At 40.1% G+C, this 26,788-nt stretch overlaps 1 protein-coding gene across 4 annotated transcripts in view; it reads left to right on the top strand.

Moving 5' to 3' along the window:
- Positions 1–11,128: 11,128 nt before the first annotated feature.
- Positions 11,129–26,788, top strand: part of CREB1 (cAMP responsive element binding protein 1) — a 54,623-nt gene continuing 38,963 nt past the window's right edge. For 2 of the 4 annotated variants that reach the window (XM_065930709.1, XM_065930706.1), the window contains exon 1: positions 11,130–12,596. The gene's annotated coding sequence lies outside the window, so the exon portion shown is untranslated. Of the gene's footprint in view, positions 12,597–26,788 lie in introns of all 4 variants that reach the window. The other 2 variants (XM_065930708.1, XM_065930707.1) reach the window with 2 other exon arrangements.

Below are 26,788 nucleotides of genomic sequence, written 5' to 3'. Positions count from 1 at the left end.
TTCAGCATCAGTCCTTCCAATGAACACTCAGGACTGATCTTCTTTAGGATGGACTGGTTGGATCTCCTTGCAGTTCAAGGGACTCTCAAGAGTCTTCTCCAACACCACAGCTCAAAAGCATCAATTTTGCAGCCTCAGCTTTCTTCACAGTCCAACTCACATCCATAGATGACCACTGGAAAAACCATAGCCTTGACTAGACGGACCTTCGTTCGCAGTAATGTCTCTGCTTTTTAATATGCTATCCAGGTTGGTCATAACTTTCCTTCCAAGGAGTAAGCGTCTTTTAATTTCATGGCTGCAGTCACCATCTGCAGTGATTTTGGAGCCCAAAAAAATAAACTCTGACACTGTTTCCACTGTCTCCCCATCTATTTCCCATGAAGTGATGGGACCAGATGCCATGATCTTGGTTTTCTGAATATTGAGCTTTAAGCCAACTTTTTACATTATTGGGACCTTGCATTCCAGTTAGATGAGTCATGTAATAACTATGATTACTTTTCCTCTCCTACCAAACTTTTTGTTTTCCCTGGAGCTAATAACTGTATTGTTCTTTTCATTTACTTAGTTTCCTAAGCATATATTGCCAATTCAAAACTCTCTACCACTCACTTAAATTCTCATTCTGACATTTTTAGACGTCAGACTTTCTGGCTGGTTGGTAAGTTGGTTGGATAGTTTGTTGGTTTCTCTCTTTCAGGATGGACAATTCCCTTAAATTCTCTGGAGTACTCCCAAATGGAGATCCTTTCTCCTAATTTCTCAAGAAAGGATTGAATATACTTTAGTTAGCAGTTTGTTAGCTGGGTTTATAACTTTTAAATATTTGGACAAATATTCCATAGGCCTCTTTTTATTCTCTTTTCACAGGCTCTACAAATAGCATAAAGAAGACACGGCCACTAATCCCTGTACTCTGGGTTCCTGTCGGGCAAATGTGCTTCCTTCTCATCAATACCCCTTCTGCAGGCTTAGGTATCAGCTTCTCCAACTCTAAGTCAGTTACCCTTCCTCCATCCATCCTATCTTCTAAGTATGTGCTAAATTCTCTCAACTGCTGTTGTCAGCTTTTCTGTTCCTTTTTGTCCTTGAGGGGTTGCAGAAGTATCCTATTGCTGCTGTGACAAATTATCACAAACTAAATGTCTTCAAACAACACAGGTTTATTATCTTAAAATGCTGGAGGTCGGAAGTCCGTAATCAGTCTCAGACAGGCTAAAATCAAGGTGTTGGCAGGTGGCATCCCGTTAGGAAACTGTGAGGGAGAATCTGTTTCTTTGCCATTTCAAGTTCCTACAGGGTGTCTACATTTGTTGGCTAGTGACCTCATCGTCTATGCTCAAAGCCAGCTGCTGAGCCTCTTCCATTCTCTCTCTCTAGCTCTCCTGCTTCCTTCTTTCCCTTATAAAAAGCTTTGTGATTACATTGAAAGAGAAAGTATTGGTCGCTCAGTCGTGTCCAACTCTTTGTGACCCCATGGACTATAGCCCGCCAGGCTCCTCTGTCCATGGAATTCTTCAGGCAAAAATACTGGAGTGGGCAGCCATTTCCTTCTCTAGGGGATCTTCCTGACCCAGGGGTTGAACTCAGGTCTCCTGCATTGCAGGAGGATTCTTTATCATCTGATCCACCCTGGAAGCCCTCAGGGGTTACACTGGGCCCACTCAAACAATCTAAGATAATCACCATATCTCAAAATTCTTAACTTAATCACATCTGCAAAGTTCTTTTTTTTTTTAATAAGACAATCACAGGTCCCAGGAATTAAGATAGGAGTATTTATGAAGGGACCACTATTCTGTCTATCGTAAAGGTTTACACTTTTCTTACTCCTTTAGTGTGGAGTGTCAGAAATGAGCAAAGCAAAGAGTGTGGGTTCAATCACCTTGTTTGATCAGGAGCCCAAATAGTATGTGTACTGTTTCCAATCCCTGGGATTCTTATCAAATCTTTTTTCAAATAGATAAAAATAACAGATAGGAATAATAATAGAAATAACCAAATATCACTGAAGGCTTTAATCTATACATGAGATTAGAACAGCCTTCAGAAAATTTTCATGAATCATGAGTGTCACTGTTTGGAAGAGAATCTGGCAGAGTAGAAATGGGAAGAAAATGAATAAAAGTGGAAAACAGAACAAATGAGTGGGAAAAAAATTTTTTTGAAGGAGGTGCTTACAAGATTATGAAATATGCTTGACATTCAGTAATATGGGTGCTAACCACAGAGTAACAGACAAGAATCAAAGATGAGAACAGAAAGGTCACATATGAAAAAAAGAAAGTTAAATTTAGAATTGGAATTTCTAAATTCAAACCCCAATTCTCAAACTTACAGTCTGATCTTCTGTAAGTGTCTTGGTTGTACAGCTGAAGCTGAAATCCAAAAAAGTTATCTCAATTTAAATTAACAGATATATATGAAAGACTTCAGGGAGCCATCCATCACATTGCAGTTGGATGTTAGTTGAATCTAAAGCAGAAATTGGCATGAATTGAAAACTATCATTATGGCAAAGCAATGATAGCAAAAGAACCCAACGGCTGGAAGGCAGACTAAAAGAAAATTTTCTTTACTATTTCTAAAACAATGAACTTAAAAAAAGAAATAAAGAAATAAAGAAAAAGATGGACTAGTCTAGCCATAAGAAAATTCACCTTAATGCATGGGTATGATTGCAGATATTCTATAGAAATACCACTTTCATTCATATTATTATTATTTTTTACTGAACTCCTTCAATGTGCCAAACACCATGCTAGGTATAAAGTATATAGCTGTGAATAAGGCAGATGCAATCACTGCCCTCACAGAGGTTACAGTCTAGCAGGGAACCAGACAATTAAACAAAAAATGGCAAGTAAGTGTGACAGGTGATTTAATGGGAACCAAAACATGGAATTCAGGCAGTGAAATCAGACTAGGGTGCAAGTCTGAGGTAGGGGGTTAAGTACCATGCTCAGAGTTCATGACATACCCTTCAGAGCTCAGCTACACAGCAGGAATGACCAAAGCAAAGATGAAAGGGGATGGTTAGGCAGAGGGTGCTAGGGAGCCGACTCCTTCACCTAGGAAGGCTGACAAGGTATTTTGAAAGTTTTTTAGCCTAATTCTTGTGTCATGTATGAAATGGTGACAGGACCGATACGAGAGGAAAGTGCTTGTATTACTATGATGCTATCAAAATGATAGACTCATGGAATAATAATTACTTTGCTTTCTTCTCAAAGTAAATTCCCTCCCCTACTTCTCATCCTACAACCAGGCAGGGGAGAACAGCGGCTCTGGAATCAGGTTGCCAGCTTGGGTTCACATTCTTACTCTTGCCACTTGCTAGCTCTAAGACCTTGGAGACGCTATTTTCTTCATCCCTTCATTCTTCGGCTTACTTATGTACAAAATGCTCCTAATGTTACTATTTTCCTCATTAAGTTATTATGAGGATTAAGTTAGTTAATGAGTCAAAAGTGTTTAAAACAGTGCCCGGCACAAAGTAAGAACTTATCTTCACTTATTGCTGCTACCAGTTTTATTTGCCAACCACTGGCCTTTTGTAATTTCCAGGAGGATAAGAGGTCAGCTGATTTTATTTACATGGCATTGCTTTCAGTCACAAGGAAGACAAGAATGCAGAGGACTACTAGCTTACCAACTGGTCCTCAAAATAGAAATAAGAAGCAACCAGAATCTTGCTGATCAGTTCTTCAGTTCAGACTCTGAACGTGGGAAGATCAGAAAGCTTCAAAGAGGTCTTCATCTCTTTCAGGTTATACAGAACTAAGACAGAGATGGCAGAGAGTGTGACCATGCTGAAATCAGGTCCCACAAGAAGGCAGTACTTTGGTGGACTCCTATGATTCAGGCTGTAATACAGAAACAATATTTATAGATGCATTTAGAGACTATCAAGCTAAGGGAGACCTGTTTATGCAAACCAATGCCAGGAGATTAAGTCCAGAATTTCAACTGCATCCACGCATCAAACATTTGAGTGCCAGCTATGTATAAAATACTGTGCTAAATGTTAAGAATATAGCAATCAAAAAAAGAGACAAAAGTCCCTGCAAACATATTAAATGAGCTAAGTATATGTCATGCCAGAAAGTGACAGATGCCATGGAGAATAATAAAGAACCAAAAGGAGACAGAGAGAGCAAAAGAGCAAAGAGTGGGGTGTGGGGTGAACAATTTTCATCAGGGTAATAAGGGAAGGCCTCACGGAAATGGGGATGTTTAAGCAAAGACCTGAGGAGGTGAGAAGGACATGGAAATGTCTCAAAGGAGCATCCTGACCAGAAAGAATAACAAATTTGAGTCCCTGAGGAGAGTGTGTCCAAACTGTTGAGTAACAGCAAGGTGGTCAATGGGCCTGAGCAGTGAAAGGTAGTGGGAAAAAGCAGGAAGTGGATCAGAAAGGAAATGGGGTCTTGTAGGCCTAACTGTAAGAATCACAGCCTTTTCTGAGCAACGTGGGAGCTACTAGATAGCTTCAAACAGAATCATAGCTTAAAAGGATCACCCTGGCTGCTGGGCTGAGAAGAGAATGAAGGCTAATGGAGGTAACAGCAGCTTGGACCAAGGTGGTATCAGTGGAGATGGGAGAATTAGTCACATATTTTCAAGAGACAGCAGTAGGATTTGATGACAGATTGGATGTGGGGTGTAAAAGAGTTGCTGAGTTGGCCTCAGCAGTGGAAATGATGGAGTTGCCATGAACTGAGACAGAGAAGGTTGTTAAGTATAGAAGGTTTTTGAGCAGAGGCGAGATCAGGAGTTTAGTTTTAGATATAATAAAATGGAGAGGTCTATTAAACATCCAAGGCTTCCCTGGTAGCTCAGCTGGTAAAGAATCCACCAGCAATGCAGGAGACCCCAGTTTGATTCCTGGGTCAGGAAGATCCACTGGAGAGAGGATAGGCTACCTATTCCAGCATTCTGGCCTGGAGAATTCCATGGACTGTACAGACAGCCCATGGGGTTGCAAAGAGTCAGACATGACTGAACAACTCTCACTTTTCAGAGGTCTATTAAATATCCTAGGATACACAAGGCCTAATCTGAGACTAGGGAGTTTTGAGCATATTTATAATATCTGATGCCGTAAGACTGAATGAGGTACTGAGGGAAAGAGCATGAAACAGAAGAGGTGCAAAGTCAGAGACCCGGGACACTCCAATAGTAAGAGGTCAGTGAGCGAAAGAGATTGAGAACAATGACTAGTAGTGCATTATGAATATCAGGAGGATAAAGTGCCCTGTAACACTGAAGAAACAAGTGTAACAAGTGAAGTTACACGGGGGTTGTGATCAACTGTGTCAAACGCTGTTGATAAGTCGAATGAAAAGACTGAGAACAGGCCATTGGATTAAGTAACATGGAGAGCAGTTTTGGTGGAATTCTGGGGGCAAGAGTAGTTGGAGTGGATTTAACAGAAAATGTGAGAAAGGAATTGGGATGGTAAATATAGAACTCTTTCAGGAATATTCATTGTAAAGAGCCAAAAAAAGGGGGGGGGGGGGACAGTAGCTAGAGGAGAAAGTAGAAATAGAGAGTTTTGCTGTTGTTATTGTTGAAGATTAATTTTAAGAAGCAAAATATTAATTTACATTGTTTTTCAGTTGCTAAGCCAAGTCTGACTTTTTGTGACCTCATAAAACTGCAGCATGCCAGGCTTCTCTGTCCATCACTATCTCCCTGACTTTCTTCAAACTCATGCCCATTGAGTCAGTGATGCCATCCAACCGTCTCATCCTCTGTTACCCCCTTCTCCACTTGCCCTCAATTTTTCCCAGCATCAGGGTCTTTATCAATGAATGAGTCAGCTCTTGGAATTAGGTGGCCAAAGTACTGGAGCTTCGGCTTCAGCATCAGTCCTTCCAAGCTACCATATCTAACTTATGCAGGGAACTATAACTAGTAAACGGAACACAAATAGATGTAACTGATCAGTGCTTTCTCCTCTCTGTTGGAAAACTATTGGGAAAGTCCAATTAAAGTCATAAGACTAATTCATGGGCACAGACAATAGCTCCACCTTACACTGTTTCCAATTATGAAGACTCTCAAGCATCCATCTACACTGCAGGGAAAGAACTGCTAAGTAGATCAGATGCTTTAATCAGCTGAGCAGGGTACCTCTCCTGTGACCAGTGCTGGAGAAACTCTAACCATTCATTCATTCCTTCATTCAAGAAACATTACTGAGGGCCTGTTATATGCCAATTACTAGGGATACAAGTCCAGCAAAACATAACATTGCCTTTAGGAAGTTCATGGTTCAATAAATGATACAGACAAGCAAGGAAATCAAACCAGTCAATCCTGAAGGAAATTAACTCTGAATAGTCATTGGAAGGATTGATGCTGAAGCTCCAATACTTTGGCACCTGATTAGAAGAGTCAACTCACAGGAAAAGATCCTGATGCCTGGAAAGACTGAAGGCCAAAGGAGAAGGGGTGGCAGAGGATGAGATGGTTAGATACGTAATGTTAGATGTTTAGATATGTTAGAACCATTTAGTGACTGAACCGCAAGCAAATAAATAGTTCTCATATAATGGTAAAAGAGGTATGTGTACATACGAGACAAAATTTGAATTAAAATAGTTAACAGCTTAGTATTGGGACATCTAGGTCATTTCTTTTTTTCTGTTATAGATGGGCTTCCCTGGTGGCTCACAAATCCACCTACCAATGCAGGAGACATGGGTTCAATCTCTGGGTCAGGCAGAACTTCTGGAGAAGGCAATGGCAACTCACTCCAGTATTCTTGCCTGGGAAATTCCATGGACAGAGCAGCCTGGAAGACTACAGTTCATATGGTCACAAAAGAGTCAGACTAAACCACAACAATGGTTTAAGTGTTTGAGATACATCAGTGAACAAAACAAAGTGACTCCTATTTAGAATGTGCATATTAGCAGGGGAACCAGTAAACAATGAACATAAAAAGCAGTAAAACACACAGTATATCTGAAGATAATGACTGCTATAGGGAAAAATAGGGGCGGCTGAGGTAGGTGTCAAATTGTAATTTTAAATAGTATGAGCAAGGCCTCAGTGAGAAAGTGAAAGAGGTGAGGGAGTCAGCTATCTTCAAATTTGGAAAAAACATTTTAAGTACTAAAACAGACCCAAGGTGCTAAGGTAGAAGCGTAGCTGGTGTGTGGCAGTGGGAGAAGTAGGGAAACTTCTTAAGAAGCAATTGCAGTAATCCAGGCAAGAGATGAAGGTATTGCAGATCCACGTCACCTGCACCTGCAGAGGAGGTAGTAGTCAGTTTTTGGATATATTTTGAAGGTACAGCCAATAGAATTACCTACAAGAATAGATGTGGAATAAGAGAGAAAAGAAGGTATTAAGAATCATCCCAAGATTTCTAAAGTCAGCAACTAAGATGGAAAATGCTGCAGGTGCAGATGTGAGGGGGGAAATCAGCTCAGTGTTGGACAGATTGAGCTTGAGATGTCTATTAGACACCTCTATAGGACCTAGGATCCTCTTGGCCTTCTTGCCTGTGGGACAATTTGCAACTTATTTTGTCCCTATTGCCATGGCCACCCAACCACAGGCAGTAACCACCCAATACTGCTTTGCCTCATGCTCAGGCCACACATCTCACACAAAGGTCTGCCCAGTCCCCACACAAAACCTAAGTGTGCACATGTTCCAGAGGAGGGTAGTGTTAGCATCTTCTGACTGAATCTTAACCTTCTCTCCTGACTCCCCTCTTTTCGCTACCCTCATTTCCCCAGGACTGTACTCCCTAGTAAGATAAGAGCACAGAAGCCTCTATTTCTGGGAGAACCAAGGCTAGGACAACATGCTAAGACAACAGGGAAGGCATGAATGGATAACTGTTTAAATGAGTATGGAGTTTGGGAGAGTGATTTGGGGAAAAGATATAACTTTGAGAGTTAATCAGCATGGGCACTGTATTTACAATCACAAGGCAGGATGAGGGCATAAAAGAGTGAACAAAAAGATAAATAACAGGTGTTGGAGAAGTTGAAGATTTTATTCTAGTATCTTTGAGAGCAGAAACAACCTTTTATTCATGGCTATAGCTCCAGTTTTGTAGTACAGAGCACAAAGTAGGTGCTCAACAGGTATTTTTAGAATAAACAAAATAGGTCACCATGGCCCTCGGGTTAGGTAGAAAAACTAAGTCACGAGAGATGATGAACTAAAACAGGCAGGGTTCATGGAACTTGAGTTCACAGTGAGGGTAAAAATTAGGTTCAACAGCGGAAGCAAGAGAGTAAAATAACAGGAAAAGGAAGCGGTGGTTAGAAAAAAAGTGCTCAGATACCACTTTCTCCTTGAAGCCTTTTACAATCATCTCATGAGACCTTTCCCCTTTTCCATCTCATCTAATTTATACTAAGTCCACTTGCACCCATGTACTCTTCTCTTTCATCTCCCCAACATTAACCCTGTTTTCCAATTGAAAAATTAAGTAAAAATAGTAGCTTTTAAATCCCAGAGATAAAAATGAATGCTAAAGTTGGATGAGTCTAGTTCATTTCTATGGTTTATGGATATGCAAATACATGAAATTAGAAGACTACATTTCAAATCTGAAGCATATCCAAAGTGTTTAGCAAAATAACATGCATTTGAATGACTGGATGACTGAATGAATAAGTGAATCAATGAGGTCAGGTAAGAACAGAGGTCAGGGGAGTCAACATCAAGGACAAAATACGATTAAATGACTGTTGGAGGCTCACTGATCTGACCATAGGGCAAAGGTGGATCAGGCAAGTGGGCCTGCAGTTAAAAAGCACCGAGGAAGCTAGCAAAGCAACTAAGACATGAAGAGGTAGGGCCTAAGTGAGCTCACAGTGCAAACAGAAAAGGAAAATGTAGAGAAATTTTAAAATTAAAAATTACCATATTTGGTGAGTGCTAAGTATAGGCTATGAGTAACTCTTTATGATCCCATGGACTGTAGCCTGCCAGGCTTCTCTGTCCATGGGATTCTCCAGGCAAGAATACTGGAGTGGGTTGCCATTCCTTTCTCCAAGGGATCTTCTGGACCCAGGGATCGAACCCAGGTCTCCTGCATTGCAGGCAGATACTTTACCATCTGAGCCACCTGGGAATTCCCAAATAATTCCAATATTTTGGTATCATGTATAGGGCCAGGGTAAGAAGAGCAAGGAGAAAAGCTACATTTTGAAAGTGTATTTGACACAAAGATGAGATATATAAATAAATCTAATAATGGGAAACATTTTAATTGACACTTGTTACATGTCATTGTGCCAAGCACAACTTTCCATGAATGATCTCATTTAATTATCATAAGAACACTATGATGTAGTAGCTACTATCATCTTCACTTCACAGATGAGAAAACTGAGGTGCACGAGGGAAGACCATGCCCAAAGTCACACAGCTGAACCAGGATTTGAATCCTAAAACACTTAGAAATTTTGCACGACCACAGAGATATAATTTGTTCAATAAATACTTAATGAACACCACTGCATTGTGCCGAGGATGGGAGGAGAGAAATTCTGGTGGCAAACAAGGCGCACTTGGTCACTACCTGCACAGACTTACATGAACAGTAAACAAATAATTCCAAGAATCATGAATCAGGAAAGTGCTAAGTTACAGTTAGGTAGAAGTGGGTGACAGGAAAGAATTTCAAGGAAAGGGAATAGCATGTATAAATACCTTGAGGTGAGAACCTACAGTAGAGAACAAGAGAAAAGAGCCTTGAAAAATAAAAGACTAACATGGCTGGAGTGCAGATAGCTAGAGAAATCACCGGGGAGGCTGAGAACACAAGCCTGGATAACAGAGGGCCTGGCCTTTATGATAAGGGCTCAGATTGTGTTCAGTAAACAAAGGGAAGGACTTAAGGAATTCAATCAGGGTAGCGACTTGATCAGATTTGTATTTGTTAAAAATTACTCTGGCTGGAGGGAGGGGCAGCACAGAAGAGGAGGAAAAAAAAAAAATTACTCTGGCTGCAGTATGGCAAATGGATTAGAAGGAGCCAAGACCAGTTTTGTAGGACCTAGCTGGCAGTTACTGCAGAACTTCCAGCAAGAGGTGACGTTAGCTTCCAGTGGGATGGAAAAGTGGTCGTTAAGAACAGAGAGAAGCCACAAATCCTATTTTTTCAAGGCAGGTCTAGGGGATTCTGATGTGTGTTGGAGGTGTCTTAGGTTTCTGAACTGAGTAGATGGATAGCATTTCCTTTACTGAACCAAGGGCTATAGGAAGAGGGGTTTGGCACACCCAAGTCATCCAGATGAAAGTGTAGCAAAGGCACTTGGAAATATGAATCTAGAGTTCAAGAGCAAGATCTAGGCTTGAGCTTTGAGCTGGAGTCTTTGGCGTATGGTATATGAAGGGAACAGAAGAGGATGAGACCACCTAGGAAAGCGCATAGGTGGGACTCCAGAAGCGGGTGAAGCTCAACAGGATTCCAGTACTTAACAGCTGGCTAAAGGAGGAAAATCGGGTTGTTAAAGAACAACCAGAGAGTTAAGAGGAAAACAAGAGCGGAAGACAAGAGCATATGTGGATAAGGGTGTGGGCAATAGTGTAAGATGCCAGAACAAGGTCTTGTAAGCAGAGGCCTGAAGCTTGTCTGTGACAATTCAGAGCTGCTCCATGTGCGTGGTAAGAACAGAAACTAGACTAGAGAGGGCTGAGGGGTGAGTCATGACAGAATGTCTACGTGGTAAGAGATGGAGAGGGATTTAAAGACAGAAATCTAGACGTGAGAGACTTGGTGGTGGTTTAGTCCCTAAGTCGAGACCTACTCTTGTGACCCCATGGGCTGTAGCCTGCCGGGTTTTCTGTCCATGGGATTATCCAGGCAAGAGTACTGCAGCGGACTGCCATTTCCTTTTCCAGGGGAGAGAGGCTTAAGGCTGTTCAAATACTAGACAGAAACGCCGGTAGCGGAAGAAAGTTGAAAATAACGGAAGGAAAGGAGGTTATTCTTCAGCCGAAAGAGAAAGCAGGAGGAGATCTACAGTACTAGGCTAGAGCACGGGACGAGGGAACTCTTTCAACAGGAAGTCAGTATGGGGCGGAGCTGACTTGGACCCTCTCCGCTTCATAAGACACATTTGCGGTAAGTGTGCCTGCTAAGTTGCTTCACTCGCGTCCGACTCTTGGCAAGCCCATGGACTCGTTGCCCGCCAGGCTCCTCTCTCCATGGGATTCTCCAGGCAAGAATATTGGAGTGGCTTGCCATTTCCTTCTACAGAGCTTTAAGCGACTGAAAGTGAATTACAACAGACCTGAAAGCCCGGGAGAGAGCACTGCCGAGTTAAATAAAACGGATAATGATAAAGTCAGCATTGACTCTCGGGTGACCTCTGAGGGGGCAAGACCAGCTGCTTCCAGGCAACGGATGTCGCACTGAGGGTTCGGATGGGGAAGTAGATGAAGAAAAGGGGGCAGCGGCTGCAGTAGAAAACTGGCTGTGAAAAAGAAAGCAATACAGGATGGTTCCCCCACCCCCACCCCCCAAAAGGCGGGCAGATAGGGGGCGATTAGGGGAAGACATTTCTAAAGTGCAAAAAAGCAACCTCGGTCAGGGCAGGGCAGGGCTCGGAGGCCCAAGGTGTGCCCCACGGATCTGGCCGTCCTCGCTGCCCGGCTAAACTCCGCCAGCTACCCGGAATCCCAAGGCCTCCGTCCCCCGAAACTGAATGGTCCCACCGGCGGCCGCCAGGTTTCTCTGCGGATTCTCGGAGCGAAGCCTCCCGGCCTGCCCAAAAAGGCGGAAAACCCTTCCCACAGTGGCCCACGACGCCCCCGGGCCGCGCCGGCGCCGCGCCGAGGCCTAGCGTCCCAGCGTCCCGCCCAGGCCTCGGGAAACCGCAGAGCTGCAGCAAGCCTTCCTCCCCGGCTCCGCAGGGCTTCCGCGCTCAGCCGGGGCCCCGACCCGGTGGCGCGTCTTTCTGGTCCCGGCAGCTTTTGAAAGTTCCCGGGGCGGGCGGCGCTCTGCGGCCCAGGCCCGTGACGCTGCAGCCGCCCTAGAGCCCGCCGCTTACAGCCGCAAGGGCAGCCCGCACCGGGGGTTTCCATCGAACCGTCCACACCCCTCGGGAATTCCCCACCACGCCACACACAAACCCCAACTCTTCCTGCAAATTTCCGCCGCCGGTTTTAAACCGTCGATACGTGGCAAGAGCAGCGAGGGTGCTTATAGCCCCCCACCTCCCCACCCCCAGGTCCCAGCCCACCGCCGCTTTCCCTCTCCCGGAGGAACCCCTCCGCCGCGCCCGAAGGAACTCGAAGGTCTTCGGCAACTTCCGCCTTCAGCGCGGAGGGCGGGGCAGCTCGAGCTCCTCCCGACCGAGCTCGGCTGTTTCCGTGCGCGGCCGCTGCGCACTCGGCACTGGGCGGCGCTGGCTGGCTCCCTGGCTGCGAGTCCTCAGTCGGCGGCGGCTGCTGCTGCCTGTGGCCCGGGCGGCTGGGAGAAGCGGAGTGTTGGTGAGTGACGCGGCGGAGGTGTAGTTTGACGCGGTGTGTTACGTGGGGGAGAGAATAAAACTCCAGCGAGATCCGGGCCGCGAACGAAAGCAGTGACGGAGGAGCTTGTACCACCGGTAAGAGGAGCAGGAGGAGGAGGCAGGAGCCGGAGAGAGCCGGGGGGACGGAGGGGGGACGGGGAGGCGCCGGACACCCGCGCTCGGGGCCTTCCCCTCGCAGGAGGGGCCGCGGTAAAGATGGAGCCTCCGCCCGAGCCCCACACCATCGCCGCCGCTCGCAGCGAACAAAGAATAATGGCGGCGGACTGGAGCCAGCGGCGGCCGGGGCGGCAGCGACTCTGCCTGCAGCCAGCGGCGGCGCTCATGGCGGGGGGCGGCGGGGCGGCGGGCGGGGTGGGAGCCGGCGGCCGGGGGTGTGTGCGGGCGGGCGGCCGGCCGCGGCGAGCTGGCGCCCGCGTTCCCGCCGCCGCCGGGCCGGGCCGGGCCGGGCGCGGAGCCGGGAGCCCGGAGCCGCCCCGGGGGAGGCCGCCCGCCGGCCCGGCCGGCTCTACCCCCTGCGCCGCCTGCCCGGCCCCCGCCGACAACGTCGCCCCCCGACCCGGCCCGCAGTCCGTCGGGGTAGCGCCGCCGGGGTGCCCGCGGGGGGTGGAGGAGGAAGAAGGCGACTGTTGAGGGCAGAGGAGGTGAAGGTGCCTGCCTTCCTGGTAGCCTCCGTGTCTGCCATGCCCGCCTAGCGAGGGGAAGCGGTGCTCCGTCTGACCTACTCTCCTCTCCTCTCTTTGTGCAATAAAGTTCGAAACCCAAGGTTTTCCTCTCGTCCTGTATTTTATTCACGCCCTTTCCCCCCGCTCCCGCTCCATTGGGAAAATGCTGTTTTCTGTGCTTTTCTGCTTACATGAGGTAATGAGAACTCGCGCTTTTTAAAATAATTTTTTGACTCTTTCCCTCACCCTCTTTTTTTTTTTTCTTCTAAATCAGTAGTCATGGAAATGCATTCTTTGGGGGAGGAAAGGGGTGCTAGGAAAAATATATTTGTAATTAAAAAAAAAAAACCTATTGGGATCTTGTAAAAGGGAAGCTGATGTTTGAAAAGAGTTTCGGTTTTAACCTTTTTCAATAAGGTAATCACTTGAGAGCGATCATTCTGAAACACTTCGTTGAAACGAGTATTAGCGACGTACTTTTGTTTCACATCACCTTGGCGGGGGCAGCCGTGGTGTTGGGTCCTTTGGCTCTCCCCTCGCACCCCGACCATATTTCTCACATCTTTCTTAAATACGAGATTGGTTAACCCTAAATCTAAAAATAGCGATTTAAAAGTATCCATTATTTTCCTCGCCCGTAGTAGGCAACCCTAGCCCCAGACTCACAATAATTTAAGTCACAAAGTTTATTTTTTCTTTTCCTGTTGGGGAAAAGGGACAGCAGAAAAATCATTGACACATCAAAAATTAAAAGACAATTTTTAAAGGACCATGGGATGTGACCTATTTAAGTTTGTCTTACCTTCTTCAGAAGTTAAAATTTCATGCAAGCGTTAGCTTTCATCAGTTCTGCCTTGTAAAGGTTTAGTATAAAATACTTTTGGTTGCCAGTTGTTGAAATCTTTTACATTCATTTCCTGATTTAAAAATAAAGCCAAAACGGTTACTTTAAGGTGATGCAAAAGATTGTTTTTAAAATACTTCCCTGTCTCATGGTATGATAGAATGGTGATTGATACAAGGTTTCTTGTTAGGAATAAATAGTAGAAACACTGTCTTCTGATTTTCTTTATCCAAGTCACTTTCCCAAAACCTCCTTACTGTATTACTAGTATTAAAAAAAAAAAAACAAATACACGTTAGCCATTTTTCATTGCCAAGAAATTTAATTAAGAAGATGAACTAAAGAGTATTTTTCCGTTAAGAGTTGGGAAGATGATTTTATTTCCAAACACTGAGGAAATTATGGTCTTGATGTTGCCATAGATTACTGTTTTTCCTTAAGGATTTTCTGCAGACCAGCGTAAGTTGAATAGAATTCTTTTCCCTTACAGATACTATCTGACAATGACTCTTCCTTTGTTGATTTTTTTTTAAAGTTATGATAGTTTTTTTCTTTTATTCAAAAGGTCTTTTTAATTTTTTAATTATAAATTCATAATCTAATTCTTACCAGTCTCAGGTGAAACTTTGTAAACTTTTGTAATCATTAATATTTGAATATTCATTTGTAACATGTTACTAAGTTATACTTCTAACCCCTCCCAGGGATCAGCAGAAATTACAGTTAAATCTGCTTGAGCCTTTTTTTAATGAATGTGTATTCAGAAAGCCAGTGAGTCTTTGATAGACATTAACTGAAGACTATTAAAAAGCATTTCTTATGGAATATAAAACTCCTGTGTAACTCCTTTTGAATCATTTTTTTTTTCTCCCCCACATAAGAGCCTAAGGAAACTTATTCATAAAATGGCTCCTTTTTCTGCTTTCTGAAATTCATTTTCATGATTAGATCTGATTAATAGACATTTTTGTTTCTTCATAGAGACGTACCTTTATTTTTCATTCTAAGGCACTGAGTTTTATTTTGGGGGATATAATATGACTACAGTAAAACCAGGTATATATCCCTTGCTTTACGTCATTTTAAAAATTCTTTTCCTTTATTTACACAGTAGAAAAAAATTCTTGTAATCTTAACATTTACAGTTTATCAGTGAAATTTGTAATTTCATTTATTCTATAAATGTCTTGTCAGGCATGGTCCTGTGGACTTGTTTATAGCCAGCCTGTGACATAATCTTACAAGCATATCTTTCTTGATACATAGTGTCACTTCAAGTGATGGCTTCTTTATTGACTAGTTAGAGCTCGAATCTGAGTTTAAGGATATAGTAGTCAGAGAATGGGAAAAAGAAAATGAAAGGATTTTTTTTCTTTTTACTCAGGTATGAACACATTTCTACATTATCACTTGAGACACACTTTATGGTACTTCAAATAATAGCATTCACTGTGGTAGAGAATCTAGTTAATGGAAAGCGTTGGGTTTGGGAATCATGGGCCAGTTTGAATCCTGCTGTTGCCACTATTATCCTGTGCCTACCCTCAAGGAATTTTGTGACCTACAAGAAGTTTCTTGATCTTTCTCAGTCTTTGTTTCTTTATCTGTTAGAATGCCAGCTACTTTTAGTGTTGTCAGGTAATTATAAAATACTTCCTTGGGGATTCAGTTTATTTTTGAGTTTTATTTTAACTTGTAGCTGTGGAACCTTGGGAAGATTTCTTCTCTATACTTCTTATTTTCCTTGATCTTAAGTATACAGTATCTAACTCACACATGTGGGAATTAAATGAGTTAGTACATATTAAACTCTAGGCATGTCACAAGTGGTCAACAAATGTTTCCTATTATGTTTTAAATTATTCATCATTATTGTTACTGTGTTCTAATTCACTAGGCCAGAAGCTGCAGCAAATCCAAAGATGGATTACACTGTCATATCTCTCTACCCTCAAGGAACTATTGGGGACATGATGACTAATAAGGCAGAATATATGCCATAAGAAAGCAGTCAAAAGGAAAGAGAGATCACACTTGATGAAGATGGAAGAAAAGAGGATTATATTTTTGTATTTCCAATTTTATTTTTTAATAAGTAATTCTTTTAGATAGTCCATAATTCAAAACACATAAAATGTAATGCAGCAGAAGGTCATGTTTTTTGCCCCCACCCTCCAGTCACCCAAGTGTTACCAATTTCTCTTTTGTCTTTTCAGAGGTACTCTATCCATATACAAACCAGTATGTATGTGCTCTCTGCCCCATCCCCCTTTATATACGAATGGTAGTATACTGTGTACACTCCTATATCTTCCAGTTTTCACTTAACATGGCTTAGCATTTGGGTTGTGTCAGTACATAAAGACCTTCATTCTTTTCATTATCAGGCACTTCATCATCTGAATATACCTTTGTTTCTTGACCAGTTGGTGTGTTGATTTTATTTTTAGCTCTCATGGCTTTTTCAAGTAAGGAAATTTGTCATTATGCCTTTATTTCTTTAAATGAAAGATTTCATTTGAATGAGAGCAGTTTGTGATAGGAAGTTATTTAAACTCCCTCAATTATCTTCAGTTTCAGTTTTTTTTTTAAGTTTTAGTAAAATGTTTGAGATGTACATGAATAGGGAAGCAAGCTGTTTAAGAGTTAACTCTCAAAGTAAATTTAGTCTGTATTTAACTCCTTTGTTGTGGTTCTTATAGCCCTAAACAGCCTCTCTTTTATTATTTCAGCCAATAAAAGTCTATAGTTTTCTCTTTAAATGAGAAAGAATATCTTATGTAGTCCAAACCTTTTTTTAAGTAGACCATTCTCACGGAATGCAATTACCCAGTAATCTTGATTACTGTGCTAGCTTTCTCTGAGTTAATTTTTTTACACACTCATTAACTTATTTTTTTTATGATTTTCTAATATTTCTTAGTGTAGTTATCAGTGAGTTTTATATTTGATACCTAAATAGTTTCACCTATATGATTGTCTACTGAGACTTTACTTCTTAGATAAATTTTTTTTTCTTTTACTGTGGAAGTCCTTGGCCAAGTTACTACTTGGCCCAAGTAATAACTCCTTCCAACTAGAGCACAAAAGAAAAGTTTCGATGCTCTCTTTTTCTTTTTTTCGACCTTCTGAGCAGCATTTAACTATTAATATATTTTAAATATACATCTGTTAGTATATTTATCTTTAAAATACACATGCTATAAGGTCTTTAAGTTGATTAAACTTAGAAAATGATAACTAATAATCTAGCAGCAGGGACTCAAAAAACTCCCTTATCTTTCAAAGAAACAAATCATTAAATGAAGCTGTTTTGGTGATCCATTCTTTGTATGCTTAACTTGGCAGATATATTAAAGCTTTTAATATAAGAATATTGTCTTACGGTTATTTTGAGGATTTACTAATATTTTATATAAAATACTAAACATGCTATTTTTACCCACTCAGTGACTAAAATGTTTACAAAGCACTTATAGATTAGTAGGGGTCGGGAGTGGATAACTGAAATCTGTAAAGACAGGAAAGTTTTCCTCTGGAACATATCTGGGGGCTACAAGGGAATTAAATGATTCCTCACAGTCTCATTGTATCAATGAATTGCCTTTTGGGTTGGAGGTAAAGATCATGAACTAAAACAACAAACTGATACTGTGAAAATGGTTACTTGTTTTCCTCTGCCAATTTAATAAATATGCTAACTCAGTCATTATATGTGGTTAGTCTTGGTCAACTTTTTGAAGTTATAAGAAGAAAGTGTGGTTCTAAATTTACACTATCAAATCTGTAAATGTAGATTTTTGAGACATATTTGAAACATTTGTTTCTCTTCTGACTCAGTATGCTCACTTAGTATATACAAACTCTGTCTTGTGTTCTGTTTTGCTTTGCATTTTTCTCTTTTCTTAGCTCTGCCAGTCCTGATCCTGTACAAATATGTTTCGTTGTTTCACCTAGTTTTGCTTACATGTCTCCTCTGTTACCAGTAAGAAGATGGGCAAAGATTTCTGGTGTTAATTCCAGAAGATAAGTAGAAGACAGTATTTTACATAACCAGTGATGAAAAATTACCTTTATGTATTTAATCAATTACATGAATCACAGCTTAAGAATAGTACTGCTTGTTAAACTTTTAAATACCTGAGTTGCTTTTCCTCAGGGTTGAGGTAAGATTATTAAAATTTAGTTTACCATAAGTGAAATGGGCTGTCTGAACAAATTCTTCCTGGTTGGATTTATCTAGAGTCTCTGAATAATCTATCACTCCTCAAGGTTTAGAGAGTAAGAGGTCTGAGGCATTGATGCCAAGGTTTTTCCTAAAGGAGAAAAGTAAATACATTTATTTGGGGAAGAGAATTAAGTGAGAAGTTAAAATAGCTAAGTAATGGCCTTGGTGTCTGTCTGAGTGGAGGATGGGTCTGAGAGTTTATACCCATGGTATTAGAAAATGTCTTTACCAAAGATTAGTATATCTTGGAAACTAAGATTTCTTTCTTTAATTTTAAGTCTTTCTCTAATGAACTGGTTATCTGGGTTTGAATTTCTGGTTATTATTATATGACAGTATCTGTGTTAATTTGCTTCAGTCGTGTCTGACTTATCGTGACCCTATGGACTGTAGCCCACCAGGCTCCTCTGTCCATGGGATTCTCCAGGCAAGAGTATGACAGTATAGATGTAACTAAAAATGTTTGTAGTCTAAACAAAGCTGAGTAACAATTTTGAGGTGGTTATCCCTTTTTGTGTAAGCCATTGGCAGTAGGAGATTCATGCATACCTTGTTTGTCATCATTGAATTGAAATTTATTGCTTGTTCTGAACTCTGTACTCTTAAACGGGCATCATATTCTTAAAATACTTATTGTTTGCAGTTACTGCCATTTATCTATCTAGTCATTTATTCAGCGAACATTTATTGACCATCATCTTTCTCATAGTTGGTGAAATAGTCATAAGAAAATTTAATCAGGTATTTTTAGAGAGATTAAATAAACCATTGTTCTAGTTGCTATAGAAGCCTGAGTATGTGGCTTTACTGCCCTCAAGGAATTTACAGTATAATGGAGATGACAGAAGTGAGTATAAGGAAAAACGGTCTGTATGTGGCAGAATGTCAGTTTTCACTGTCTTGAAGGACTGTTGAGTTTAGAAGAAAAGGTGTTCAGTGAGGAAACTTTTGTGAGAAAGATAGCTCTCAAATTGCATACAGAAGAACTTGGGAGGTAAAAACGAAGGCACTATATTGTGGGCAAGTGGCATGGATAAGAAAAATGAAGACTGGGAGCAGAATGAACTTGACATTCACCTTTCTTGAGGTGGTGAAAGTGTCGTGTTAAATGTAAATCCACAGTATGAGGAGCCCTAAGTGTGAAGAGGGAAGCTTTAAATGTCATGTAAGAGGAGGAACAACATAAACAGAGGGCTGGTGTGTGAGAACAAGCTAGAGTGTAGGTGACCGGGCTCCACACCACCCGTCCCAGGCAACTGCTGAAGTCCCCGTGGCCGCTTTTTGTCTCCAGTGCTGAATTCTTCCAGGGCTTAGTCATGTTCGACTCCTTGTGGCCCCGTGAACTGTAGCCTGCCAGGGTGCTCTGTCCATGGGATTTCCCAGGCAAAAATACCAGAGTGGGTTGCCATTTCCTTTTCCAGGGGGATCTTCCCAACCCAGGGATCGAACTCACCTTTCCTGTGTCTCTTGCATTGCAGGTGGATTCTTTACCTGCTAAACCATTAGGGAAGCCTGTTCTGAACATTGCATATAAATGGATTCCGTTGTGATGAGCTTCTTTTACTTAACACAGTAAAACTGTTAGGGTTTACCCATGTTGAATTTATCAGGACTTCATTACTTTCTGTTGCTAAGTAATATTCCATTTTATAGATATGCAGTATTCATGAATTCATGGACATTTGGACCTTTGGGCCATTGTGAATAATGCTGCCATGAACATTCATTTATAACACATCTTGTCGTTTCTCTTGGGTTTATACCTAGGAGTGGAATTGCTGGCCTATATGGTAACTGTTTAACCATTTAGAGGAACTGCCAGTCTTAAGAGTGGTACCCTTTTACATTCCCACTGGTAGTGTATAAGGGTTCAGATTTCTCTGTATCCTCAACACTTGTTTTTATTTTTCACTGTAGCCATTTAGGTGGGTAAGAAGTAGTATCTCGTTGTGGTGTAGACTTGCATTTCCCTAACGACTAATGCTGTCAAGCATCTTTTTGTGTACTTATTGACCATTTGTATATCTTGGAAGAAGTGTCTGTTCAGATCCTTTGCCCATTTTTAAATTGGGTTATTTGTCTTATTATTGAGTTGTAATAGTTCTTTGTTATTCTAGATACAAGTTTCTTAACAGATATATATGATTTATGAAATTTTCTTCTATGAATTGTCTTCACTTCTTGGCACAACAGTTTTTAATTTTGACAATTTCCAATTCATCTTTTTCTTTGCTTGTGCTTTTTGTTGTCATATCTTGGACATCATAAATTCTTAATTATTATAGGCATTTTCTAAATATCTCTGAAAGCCACGACAAAACGACACCACTATTTAATGAAAAATATGACTACATCTACTAATACATATTTGAAATTGCACCCCACTTGGTCTGGTCTTCTCTTTTATCCTGTGTCCAGATCCCTTAGTTTTGAGTACTGCCCAAAAGAAGCAAAGGTAAATATCAAGAAATAGCAACTTTGAAACTAAGTTTAATTCAAATTTTTGAGAATTATTTGTTACTAGAGAATTTATTATGTTGTGTGGATGTAGTGTATCACTCATAAATTTAAATTCTCCTGTTTTAGGGGAATTCACATTTAGCAGACTTTTACCATGGAGGCATCCCTGGTATCTTAGGCATAAGCAGTCCGCCTACAGTGTAGAAGACATGGATTCCATCCCTAGGTCCAGAAGATCTCCTGGAGAAGAGAATGACTACCCACTCCAGTACTGTTGCCTGGATAATCCCATGGACAGAGGAGCCTGGCGGTCTACAATCCATGGGGTCGCAGAGAATTGGACACTACTGAGTGACTTAACACACACACCATGGAGGCAGTACTAACTCCTTCATTTTTTGCAGCTGACTAAACTGACCTCTGGAGAATTTAAATTTACATACTAGTAGAACATTTTCCCTGGGCAAGAAATAACAGTAAAGCATAGTCTTCGTCACTCTGAATATTAATAGCATTATCTCTTTGTGAAGAAAGTTTTGAAAGTTTAGCTTGATTGATGATTACTAAAATTTGTTGTTCCTCATCAGTAGTTTTGGTTTATAAAAGTTCATTTACTTGAAGGAAGTATTGTAGCCAAAGTCTTGTAAAAATACTGATTTTGTTATTTTATTAATCAAGTCTGCATCAATAGAAAGGTTACCATAAATAGCCAGCTCTTGCTTTCCTTTTTTCCATAATTCATTGTTTTTCTATTGTTTCGAAACAGTTTATGGTTTGAAATGATTATTAACTAAATACTTGTTTGGAGGGAATTTATATGTAAACTGATGGTAGGGATTAGTTTATACTTGCCTAGCTCTTTGGTGAGTTTGTGAGCCCTTTGAGAGAAAGGGTTCTTGGCTGCTTTACACTATAGTCGCCATAGTTTTTGGCAGAACACTTAATTATGTAATATGCACGAAAACTTACAATGAATGAATTCCTCTTGGAGGGTCACAGATTTGAAAAGCAGGATTAAAACCAATCCCCCTTGAGGTTTTGCACCAAGGGGGATTAAAACCAATCCTTCTTGAGGTTAGAGGAAGCTGACATATATGCATATGCTTAAACAATTAGGGGCTTCCCTGCGGCTCTGACGGTAAAGAATCTGCCTGCAGTTCGAGAGAACCTGGGTTCCATCCCTGGGTAGAGAAGATCCCCTGGAGAAGGAAAGGAATGGCAACCCACTCCAGTATTCATGCCTGGAGAATTCCATGGATGAGAAGCTGAGTGGGCCATGGTCCATGGGATCACAAATAGTTGGACACTTGTAATTGCTTAGACGGGTTACAGATTTATTTTTTAAAAGCCAAGGAAATTAGATTCGTTTTTTCCTAGCTTAAAAAGAAAATTTTCTCCCTGGAGTCTAAATTAATTCTGATGGTTTACTAACACTTTTCACCTCTGAAACAGGAAAAATAGCATGAGACTATTAATCAAAGTGATTTCCAGAAGTCACTACCAGGTTGATAAATAAAAGTACATTTACCTGAAATGCTGGACTTGATTTTTTCAGGATTAGAGATAAATGATACCTAAATATGAAGTGAAGTGAGTCCTTATCAAAACTGTACATAAAGTCTACTGTGGTCTACATGTCATTTTTCATCTTTGTAGATTAACCATGGCTAGTTTTTAAGATATAGTTCAATATACCCTTGGTACTTTGAGTGCTTGAGATTTTTCTAGTAAGCCAAATATAATTAAAATGATCAGCATGTTGCTTAATAGTTTATGCAGTTCTACTGCCAGATATTTCTCCACTTTTTATAATATCAGAAGCTAGATAGATGTGCATAGCCCTAAACAGTCTTGTAAAGTTCTTAGAAATCTCTTAACATCTTTAGTTCTCCATCTGTGAAGTCAGAGCTAAAGCCAGAATTGCTCTTATATATGAGTTCTGCCATATAACATGTACAGTGTTACTTCAGGAAAACTGATTTTCACTCTTTGTTGTCTAGTATGTAAATAATTCACAAAGAATAGCATTTTAAAATTTAGTTCAAAGCAGAACTGTTAGAATCATTAACTTTATACACTTTTTTTTTTAAACACTTGGACATTCATTTTTCCTTTGAATATAGTGATTTTCACATAGTCACCCAGGCTTTGTTGAGTAAATGGAGTAATGGGCTATAAATATTTAACCTCCAGGCATAACTTTTGTAGGTCCTTAACAGTGTTAGCCTTGAGCTAGTTTATGAAGCAGAGCTTGAAATTTGAAGAGAGCTTCACTCTTTACTCAACACGGAAATTGCTCTCCTAAAAGTAATTACATGTAGGAGGTGCATAATGCTCTTTTCCCTTAAAAAAAAAAAAAAAAAAAGGCAGCTTCAAAAATCTTAATTAGTAGAAACTTCATATATAGAGTCTTATATAAGGTCACTTCTTTGAAAGGCTCAAGGTGGAAAAAGCTGTGAAAAGGGTATCAGATGGGTGTTTGGATAGAAAGAAGAATGGTGAGAGTTCTGTTGAATGTTGTTGTCTACAATATGCATAGTCATAGCTGCTGCTCTGCCAAGCAGCATTGCTTGTCTCTTGGTGACCAGATCTGTGAAGGCTTGTTTCAGAGCCACGGGTAGTCTTACCTGAAGGAAAACAAGGCAGATACATTGTGCAGTACTTAAAAATAACAGTGACTGATCTGAGAAAGTACTAAAGCTTTCTTATTGAAAGATAGTATAGAATTAGTCACAACACAATATGAGGATGGTTTATGTAAATCAAATAATAACTTTCCTAATTCATTTCTGTTAAGGACTTCTTTTGAGGACAGTTTCTTACAGTGCATACTACATATTTTAAAATAACATTAAAAATAGCATTCAAATACTGTGGTAATCAGAAAACTGCAATACATCATAACATGTAAATTTTGAACAATAAACAAATAAATTAGGGAATTAGTTTTAATAACATTGAAAAGATTCCTTTTTGTTGTATGTGGTGTTTTTTAGGTAGTGGTAGTTGAGTACTGGCGTTTACTATTAATAACTTATTAAAACATATAAACACATTTTCAAGCTTTTACTTTTGTCTCATGAATGATTAAATCTCATCAAATTCAGATCACATAGAATTAGTTTCAGATACAGCTTTTCTTCCCTTTCTCTAATACTATACTATAGGCTAAAGTATGGATTTGTATTCCAGTTAAGGGAGAAAGATCTTGGTAGGATCATAAAGCTGTTTCTGAAAATTATGTCAGAATTTACTTAGCTTGGTAAAGTTGCCAGGTGATTTTAGTTTTTCACATTGCCTATTCTGGTTCTTTCACTAAAAACATATCTATATAACCTTAGTTTGTTAGGGTGTAATCAGTCTCTAATAAGGTTCTTATCGCTGGAGTTGATAAGTGTGTTGAGCGTGGAGTGTGCTTGTTGTGTACCTAAGTACATACCTACACACATTTATACATACACATTACAACATCCAAATACGCTGTTTTCCTATCTGGTTTCAGTGAAAGTATGCTGTATTTAATACCAAATGACTATTATTAGCATCAGAAACCTGAAGCATTAGATTTCCAGTATTGATTGCATACATCTCAGTTCTGCTTAATAGGGCATGCAATGAAGATAAATGAAGTGTCTCAAGGTTAACAACCAAAAAGCATACAGGAGGGAAAAATAGAAAGAAGCAGTGCACCATAACCATTGACTCCTGGCACCTAGAGTCCTTTATGTAGCAGCTGAACATTTTGCTACTCTCTAATAAATTAATCACGTGGTGGTGGTTTAGTTGCCAAGTTGTGTCCAGCTCTTAGAACCGCATGGACTGTAGCCCACCAGGCTGCTTTGTCTTTGGGATTCTCAAGGCAAGAACACTGGAATGGGTTGCCATTTCCTTCTGGGGGATCTTCCCAACCCAGGAATCAAGCCCGGGTCTCCTGAATTGTAGGCAGATTCTTTACCAACTGAGGTACAAGGGAAGCTCAAATTAATCATAACACTCAGAATATTAATCTTAGTCAAGACATATTAAAGGTGTACGAGTATGCTACCAGGGCTTTCAAACAGCTGTAATATACTAAAAAATTAGCAAGTACAAAACAACTATGTGAAAAGTATTATACATGAGCGCTAGATGTTTTTAGGTTTTCTGCAAAGTATTTTTAGTAATACATTTGACTGTGACAACAGACTGGTCATTTAGTTTTAAAATCATGTGCCCAAATGTGACTTTTTGCTGTGATTATTCTGGAGACTTTAAGTCTGCTTTTGTGATTTTCTTAAATCCCTGGACTTGGTGAAAGACCCACTTGATAGATACAGGAGCAGTTTGTGTTTTTTTTTTTCCCTCATTTATAATAAAGGTCATTTGCATTTTAAAAACCATGGCCTATGTTCATATGTTCTATTAGTTACGAATGTATTATTTCTTTTTCAGAGTCAAAATTCACAGTTCATTTCTGTGAATACTGATCCGCTCATTCTAAACTGGATTACATTTGTCATAGATTTAAGGGATTAAAAAGTAAACTTGTGAGGGAGATGGATTTACTTTTCATAAACTTGAGCTAGAATGTTTAGCATCTTAAGGACCTGGGCACTTCTTAAAAGTTCAAAGTATTTTAGGATAAAGAACAAGGTGAAGATTTACAGCATTCTTTCCTTTCACTTAATGGTTGTTAGCGAAAATGATGATACAGGCTTGCTTTCTTGTTCAGTGACCTTTATTACAGAATTTGGTACTGCCAGAAATTTCTCCCTGATTTGGTATAGTTCTGTATAGGTGCTGGGTAGGTGAATTTGAATGCTACCTTATCCATGAGGGCTTTATACTGATCCACTTTTATAGCATTGAAAATCCCTAAGCATCCTTCCCACCCTTATATTTTACCCAACACTTACTGTGTTCTGATTTGTTACACATTTTACTTGTTATACTTTCTCTCTTCTATTTCCACACACTAGAATATAAATTCCACAAAGTTTTAAAAAAATTTATTTCTTCATCTCCAGTAAACAGTGCCCGACATGTAAGTACTCAGATACAATACAAGTATACTGTATGTAGTGTAAGTTATTAAAATTGAAGATCCTGTTGGTTTAAGAACAGTGAATTATTCACTTCTGGTGAGTTACCTCAGGATATTTTGCTTTACAGAGTAAAATACATTGCAACATAAAAATTCTAAACCCATTAACTTAACTTTGAGACATCATTCTAATATTCTCATTTTGCCCCTAGTAGCTGCAGATTGATTAGGAATGACCATGCTTTATCTTTTATCCTTTATACAAAATCAGTCACCAACCACTGACTCACTCATTTCTCTAAAGGCCTACTGTAATTAAAGTCTTTGCTTATACCATTTTTCTTGTCAGAAAATAAATCCCCAAATTTATTAATACTGTTTTATCCTCAGTGTTTGGCATTCCACCACTCTTGACTATTGCACCATACTCTCTTCTTAAATATCATGGAAGCAGTCATTTGACACTTTACTGAAATGTTTATCCTAACTGTATTGAAATTTTTGAATATCAATTGTCTTGACTGTATAAAGGTACAAAAGTGATACAATCCTAGTCAGATAAATTTCTTGAAACTTTCTAAGATGGAAAGAAAAAAGCTGCTTTATCCTCTTTGAAAATTAAGAAAAGGACTGTTAAACTGATAAATTTTACATATCATAATGTATCTGAATGGTAATATTTTTATATTTGCTCAAGATTAAGAGGCTAGGTCATGTATTTTTAGTCCATCGTCTTTACGATGAACCATATAGTAAAAGGAGATAATAAATATTGTGGCCTGCGTAATTATGTGTGTGTGCATGCATCTTGTGTTGTCACTTCCTAAAATCAAAGCATTTAAAACTGAGAGAGATCTTTTTACCCATCTCTTGTTTTCAGATGAGGAAACTAGAACACAAAAAACCTAATTTGTCCTGTGACCACTTGATGACAGCTCCAGCTTTCTATCAAATGTTAGGCTATTTCCCAGCTATTCAGAACAGCATTCTTTGTTTCGCTCAAGGTGAGGTGCATAATACTGCAGAATCATTCCCTTTTTGTTTTTCATA

The sequence above is a fragment of the Muntiacus reevesi genome, chromosome 3 (genome assembly GCF_963930625.1).
Source record: "Muntiacus reevesi chromosome 3, mMunRee1.1, whole genome shotgun sequence".
Classification (NCBI taxonomy): Eukaryota; Metazoa; Chordata; class Mammalia; order Artiodactyla; family Cervidae; genus Muntiacus; species Muntiacus reevesi.
The sequence above is the reverse complement of the archived record's forward strand: the minus strand, read 5'-3'. Positions and strand labels throughout refer to the sequence as shown.